General features: G+C 36.2%; 1 protein-coding gene across 1 annotated transcript in view; it reads left to right on the forward strand.

The window, feature by feature from the left end:
- The first annotated feature begins 4,169 nt into the window (after positions 1 to 4,169).
- The window catches only part of xrcc4 (X-ray repair complementing defective repair in Chinese hamster cells 4), a 21,827-nt gene continuing 18,313 nt past the window's right edge, over positions 4,170 to 7,683 (forward strand). The window contains exon 1 of the mRNA XM_068706339.1: positions 4,170 to 4,252. The gene's annotated coding sequence lies outside the window, so the exon portion shown is untranslated. The remainder of the gene's footprint in view (positions 4,253 to 7,683) is intronic.

Consider the following 7,683-nt stretch of genomic DNA (forward strand, 5'->3'; position numbering starts at 1 on the left):
CTAACTATTCAGATCAGATCTGAAGACCCACCAGAGTCCAGAATCACTTTCTCATGTGCCAGTGTAAATAAATGACCCAGGTCCTGGAGAGAGCACCAGTTTTGTTGACCTTTTTTTTTAATCGCCAGGCCTTCAGAGGTCTGTGAGGATCGACCAGCCTCCAACTCTCTGAATAAAGTCTTTATTCTGAACTTTCTGCTGACTCACAAAACAAACCCACATCCAAAGGCGTCTGATACTGTTTTAGGGATGGTCTCCATTTGGTGCATTCAGAAGCCGGTTGGCCATCTAGCTGGTCGTCATTCAGCGCTTTTTGAATTGGCCGGAGGAGTCCAAAGACATCGTGAAGGAGAAATGCGTCAGGAGTTACCTCTCGGCCAAGATAAAGAACTTTTCCAGAAAATCACAAAGTTGCCACAGAGTGTGTTTGACCACAATTCCAACTGGACAGCACAAGGAGAGAGCTTTGTTTCACACACCATGTAAAGATGTGGATCTCCTCGTTGGACAGCGTTAACATCGACCAAACTAATGAAAACAATCCTAAAAAACAGGAGAGCAGATGTGTTTACATAGACGTCTGGAAACCAGCTCGGTTAACTGATTGAGACTGGATGAAGACGGCCGGTGGGCAGGACGGAGGAGGTCCAGTCCAGAACCGACTGTATCAGTAAACCTCTAATTAAACACAGACGCTGTTTGGATGCTTCGTACGAAAACAGTGATTTATTTACACCAGTAACCATGAATGAAACTATCATGCAGATTCAATGTGCACAAAAGTGTTAAAGATGTTTTTTGGCCACTAGAGGGCAACAGAACGAGTCATAAAAACAACATTTATATATTTTCACCGTATTAAATGTAAATGTTGAACTTTTTAGCAAACAGTTGCTTGTTTCCTGCAGTGACCGAGCAACATGATGATTCATTAGGCGTCGTTGAGTACAATATTCTCTCTTTTTGCTGTTTTTGGTCTCCACCACCTCTTTAGCTGCTAAATACTCCACTATGTTAACCAGCTGGTCTCTAACTGAGTCTGTCTGCTGTTCATGTGACTGCTTAGTTTTTGAAAAAAGTGATTTGCGATGTCCACCTTTAGCATAAAGGTAAAAAATCAGTGTGTTTACATGCGCACTAGTATCACGATTATATGTTGCGCATGTAAACGTCATATCCTGGTTTCAGAAACCTGGATACTGTTCACGTATATAAGGATATAAATAAACAGGTTCCTCATGTTCCATGCAGGAGACAACCTCCGGTTCACATGAAGACAAAGCTTCATGTGTTAAAGCTGCATTCTCTCTAGTGTCCATCAGGGGGCGACTCCTCTGGTTGTATAGAAGTCTAGTCTAAAATGACTCTACTTCTCTCTTGATTTATTGCCTCAGTAAACATTGTAAACATGAGTTTATGGTCTCAATCTCTAGTTTCAAGTCTTCTTCAATACAGCATGATGTTCATTTAGTAAATTATGATCCATTTAGAGTCAAACAGACCATAAAGCAGGGGATACTTTAGGGGCGGGGCTACACAGTGATTGACAGGTACCAGAGACGTATACGTCACTCCTCCTCAGTCTATATATGGTCACTTCCTGTTCACTGGTTGTTAAAAGAAACAACATGGCGATGGCAAAATCGCCAAACTAGAGGCTTCAAAACGTCGACAACGAGAGACGTCACGACGACTACGAATTAAATGATTTATTATTCATCTGAGCCTTAAATCAACACGAGAACATAAAAACTAGGACACGGTCTCTGATGGACATCCTGTTAGAAATTAAAGAGCTGCATGATGAGAAATACAAAAAGATAAACAGGAAGGAATTACTACTGGGATCAAGTCAAACATTTAAACAAACACAACAAACAAAGCACAAGTTCATTACTCAGTTTTTTAAAAGGAAACCAGTTGTCCCAGTAGCTTCCACCACTTCAGGGGAATAAATGCAACCAAGTAAGAAGCACAGAGCTCCATCAGACCGATATATATATATATACTGTGTATATATATATATATATATATATAAAAAAAAAAATATATATATATATATATATATATATATATATATATATCTATACTGTACTATTACCTATTCTGTCATTAGATTATATACAATTACCTCAGAGCCCTTAGTAATGTTTGTTTAGTCAAAACTTTAACATTATTACTAACATATTAACATTAGAACAGCTACATTATCATTATTAATATTATTACATCTGGAACCAGCACATTTTTTTAAAGGAAAATAAAACCATAAAAATAGTTTCACATTAATTCTCTGTGATTAAATTAGTTTAAGCTGTTATTATATAAACTTTCATGAAGTTTAATGAATAACACAACCTCATATTTCAACATATTATATTTAACTTGTAACATGGTTTGTGTGTAAAACTGTGAAACGTAACTACATGTTTCAGATAAATGAAGCGGAGTAGAAGTAGAAAGTAGCATGAAAAGACAAGACTCAAGTGAAGTTCCTAGAATTTGTACTTAAGTACTGAAGGTTTGTACTTTGTTAGTTTCCATCGGTGGTTTTGAAGACACACACACACACACACACACACACACACACACACACACACACACACACACACACACACACACACATCCCTGTAGAGAAACAGCTGATGTGTGTCTTTAGAAAAGAGCAGTCTCTTAAAGCGATTCTTCTCGGAGAGTTTGTGTCTCTCAGTAATCTCTTCATTTCCTCCACGTGAGGCTCACAGCTTGTTTCTTTAGCCTCTCTGAGAGGAGAAGAGCTTGTGATGTTTGAACTCGTCTTCGTGCTCTCTGCTCTCCTCAACATGCAGATACGTCCAGGACGTCTGAGACTTTAGAATTTAAGAGGAAGTATCCAGATACACTCAATGCTTACTACATTATTATTGTTACATTGCATCATCACCTCATAATATGTACTTTATCTTCATATATTATATATAAATTATAAATGATGTAACTTATTGACCCACTGTATATGCGTTTAAGGTACTTGTACTTTATTTATATTATATTTCCATTGATTGCTACTTTATGCACTACTTTTTTACTGCAATCTATGTATTTTTTTACCCTGCAGATTTTGATTATTAATACATTTAAATCAACTAATACATGATGATGTTTAATCATAGATTAAAGTACTCAGCAGTAAATAAAGTCACTAAACCAGCTGCAACATTAAAGTGATGAACACATTAATAAAACGTCACAAACCATACTAATATATCTTCATACGTTTCATCATGAGCAGTCATTTGAAGATGGTCAATTGCTCAAAATCTGTCTCAGGGAAAATAAAAATAAAGCTATAATCTCATATTCAGAGCTCTCATTTGAGTTTTGTGTTCATCATGATGTCAAGTTAGTGCAAAAAAAATGTATACTATTACTAATAATACTACTAATAATACTTATAATAAACAAATAAAATACTACTACTACTACTTCTACTACTACTACTAATAATAAACAAATAAAATACTACTACTACTAATAATAATAATAATAATAATAAACAAATACAATACTGCTACTACTACTACTACTACTACTATTACTACTACTAATAATAATAATAAACAAATAAAATACTGCTACTACTACTACTACTACTACTACTACTACTAATAAACAAATAAAATACTACTACGACTACCACTACTACTACTACTACTACTACTACTATTATTACTACTACTGATAATAATAATAATAAACACATAAAATACTGCTACTACTACTACTACTACTACTACTACTACTACTACTACTACTAATAATAATAATAAACAAATAAAATACTACTACTAATCATGATAAATATCAATAATAAGAAATGTGTTTTTATTTCTCTTATTTCTGCCATGGACACAAAAACTAAGATGATAAAAAAACTAATTAATGCATCAATAATTATAGTATCATAATAAATATATATTATTCTGATATGAACCATTTTCCATAATGACTACTTAATACTGTACTTAATGCGAATACTTTTGTCTGTTTGAATGCAGGACTTTTACTTGTCATGTAGTATTTATATACTGTAGTAATACTACTGTTATTAAAGTAAAACCCCTTTGTTTTGGTTCCCGCCCCCTTTCCCTCAGGATTTAATCGGCTCTGTCGCTTGATGATGACGTAGAGCTAGCGTCGCCGGTACAGCTGCTTGTTGTTCAACACAAAAGATTTCCTCCTGAAAACTAACCGTCAGCAGGTGAAGCTTCAGGTGAGATGAACACGAACACGCTCATGTTGTTGTACGTGCAGCTGAGGGTGTCTTCTTCTTCTTCTTCTTCTTCTTCTTCTCCTTCTTCTTCTTCTTCTTCTTCTTCTTCTTCTTCTTCTTCTTCTTCTTCTTCTTCTTCGCTGGTTTTAAAACGTGTCGGAGCTTCCGCCTCTGTGTTTACAAACAGTTAGCAGCTGAGCTACTGGAGGAGAGAGACGTTTCCAGAGGTATTCAGACCCTTTACTGCAGTATAAGTACTAATACTACACTGTGAAAGTACTCCACTACAAGTACTAATACCACACTGTGGAAGTACTCCACTACAAGTACTAATACCACACTGTGAAAGTACTCCACTACAAGTACAAATACTAATACCACACTGTGAAAGTACTCCACTACAAGTACAAGTACTAACACCACACTGTGAAAGTACTCCACTACAAGTACAAGTACTAATACCACACAGTGGAAGTACTCCATGAGAAGTACTAATACCACACTGTGAAAGTACTCCACTACAAGTACAAGTACTAATAACACACTGTGAAAGTACTCCAGTACAAGTACTAATACCACACTGTGAAAGTCCTGCATTTATAACCTAACTGAAGTAAAAGTATGTATCAGGAAAATGTACAAATACTTTTGTAGTTTTACCTCAGTAATATTTTGAATGCAGGACTTTTACTTACAGAGTATTTCTACAACCTGGTTGTAATACTTTTACTTCAGTACTACTGAGTACTTCTTCCTCTGGTTGTCCATCAGAATCTTTATCGATCTTTACATTATCATCTTCATGAATCCTTTGATCTCTAAAACAGCCTGAAAATAGTGAAAATGTTCATCACAGTGATGTCACCATATATTACATGTATTATCACTTATGACTAAATGAAGCATCAGATCTTTATGAGTAACAAGCTGGAAGGACTCGTGTGATTTATCAAATATAAATAGTAATAGTAGTATTTTTCTGTTAATTGACTTATTGTTTCATTTTAATATGAATAAATAAAACTGTTGGTTTGGATAAAATCATCACATTGTGCTCTGGAATATTGTGATGTATACTTTTCAATATTGTCTGACATTTAAGATAAAATCTGTCCATCAAGTTAATATAATAATAATAATAATAATAATAATAATAATAATAATTGTGTTTAAGTCTTCAGTTTTATCTGATTGGTACATTTAGTTTTAATGATGTTTTCTCTCTAAGCGTGTTGGTGTACAAATACTTTGTTCTTTCTGTCAAACTAAAGCTGTCAGACAAATATAGTACAGTAGAAAGTACATGTACCTCTGAGGTGTAGTACAGTAAAAAGTACAATATGTACCTTGTGAAGAATTTAATGTTAAAAAGCAATGTTAGTGTGTTTAATAATCACTCCTAGTGGTGGATATAATGTTATAACATGTTTGTTTGGAAAAGCGTTAAATCATAAAAGTATAATCATTCTATGTATCAAACTATAAAATACAGTTACTGAATGTTTTGAGGGAAAGAGAGAGACCTTTGAGACAGGCTTTTCAGATCCGAAAACAACTGTATGATAATGAGATGAGTTTGGTGAGCTGACTTCAGGAATGTGGGGTGTTAACAGTGGGGGAAGGAGATGTATTGATCAAACAGAGATGTAGATGAAGACAGCCCTAAGAAAACATGGGGGTCGGGTACATGCAGTTTTATGAGGAGGAGGACAGGTCGGACCAGAGGACACTATTCAGACATTATGCGGATCACTTAGACCAATGGAGAGCATTGTCCGAGGACAGGAGGAGACAATCAGATTCCAGCCAATCACAAAGCTGATAATGGACTTTTGAAAGTAAACTACTGACTTTTGGGTATAAAAACATTGTTCGGAGAGATGTTGTTCAGTTCTTGGTGATCCTCTTTACTGTAAACTGGCGTTTGTAGGCCGGTGGGGGGAAGAGTCTTTGAACTCGGTTTCGAGATTCCTTACTGTCGACAGTGTAATTCAGTTTGTGATTGTCTTTTAGCATTTGTGAATTATAAATACTTTTTCATTGTAAGCCGGATCCAGCTGATTTTTCTTAGCGTGACTTCGTTGCTCAAACAACAACGAAAGAGCGAGAGGTCCGCGGCCTCTCTACCTCTGAGATGTAGTGAAGTAAAAAGTACAACATGTACATTAGGCTCTGGAATATTGTGATGAATATTTGTATACATTTAAGATAATATCCATCCAGTAGAAATAATAATTGTGTTTAAGTTTTCGTTAGTATGTGATTAGTACATAAGTTAGTTTTAATGCTGGTTGTTGGTGTACAAATACTTTGTTCTTTCCGTCTTTTGTGACGTAAAAACGTGTTCTCAGTAAAAGTCATCAGCATTGTTTAAAGAACCCAGAAGCGAGAGCAGAGCGGTGTGTTTAAATGTAATAGGTGACACTTTTCAGCGTGGACACTCTCTTTGGTGCTGCAGCAGGTGGTGTTGGGATGTAGTTAAAGGTGAGGAACATGTGGAAGTGTCGGGACGCTTCATTACTGTCACCGGCCTCTACTTTAGGGCAGCTAATGAGAGGCTCGGAGCTGGAGCTTTACTGTCACAGCTGTGAGGACACCACTCGTCTTCTTCACCCAACGGCACCGAGGAAAACCGATGTTTAACGATTACATAACGCTGCGTTAACATTCATTTAATACATGTTTAGTAAATCCAGTTTATTTAAGGAAAATAATGCAAAAAAACCTACTTAAACTCCATCTGATTAAAACAACAGTGAAGTAGAATGAATTCATGCACAACGTAAACACAGGTCAGAAGTAGTTTGTGTCCAGAGTTTACTAAACTGAAGGAAAGTGTTCTGCAGGATGTTGCAGAACAAAGAGTGCAAATAGAACAAAATATAAACTATTAAAGATTATCAATAATGTGCAAAATCCAAAGGATTTATATTTATATATTTTAACTTCTGCACTATTTCATAGATTTTGTTTTAATTTTTTGCATGTTTATCTTTTTAAACATATTTAACGCCAGCGACTGTTTCTCTTGATACTAAACAATCTGTCTTGAAGGTATCACCTCTAAACCGGCTGACAACAAGCTGCTCCTGTGTGTGGGTCTCTGGTGGGTCTTTTGTGGGTCTCTTGTGGGTCTCTTGTGGGTCTTTGTGGTCTCTGGTGGTTCACAGATCCACTTTCCCTTCAGAGCTTCCTCTCTTTTTATGAAACCACAACTTGGCCTTCTGCAGACTCTGCTGCTCACAGAGAGTCAAGGGAGCAGCTTTTACTCCTGTTAGTGGCTGCTGCTGCTGCTGCTGCTGCTGCTGCTGCTGTGGTTGTTGTTGTTGCTGTTGTGGTTGCGGTTATGGTTGTTGTTGTGGTTGTTGCTGCTGCTGTGGTTGTGGCTGTTGTTGTTGTTGTTGTTGTTGTTGTTGTTACATTACATTACA

The sequence above is a fragment of the Cebidichthys violaceus genome, unplaced genomic scaffold, assembly GCF_023349555.1.
Source record: "Cebidichthys violaceus isolate CVI_PGR_0920_01 unplaced genomic scaffold, fCebVio1.0.p SCAF_12, whole genome shotgun sequence".
Taxonomy (NCBI): Eukaryota; Metazoa; Chordata; class Actinopteri; order Perciformes; family Stichaeidae; genus Cebidichthys; species Cebidichthys violaceus.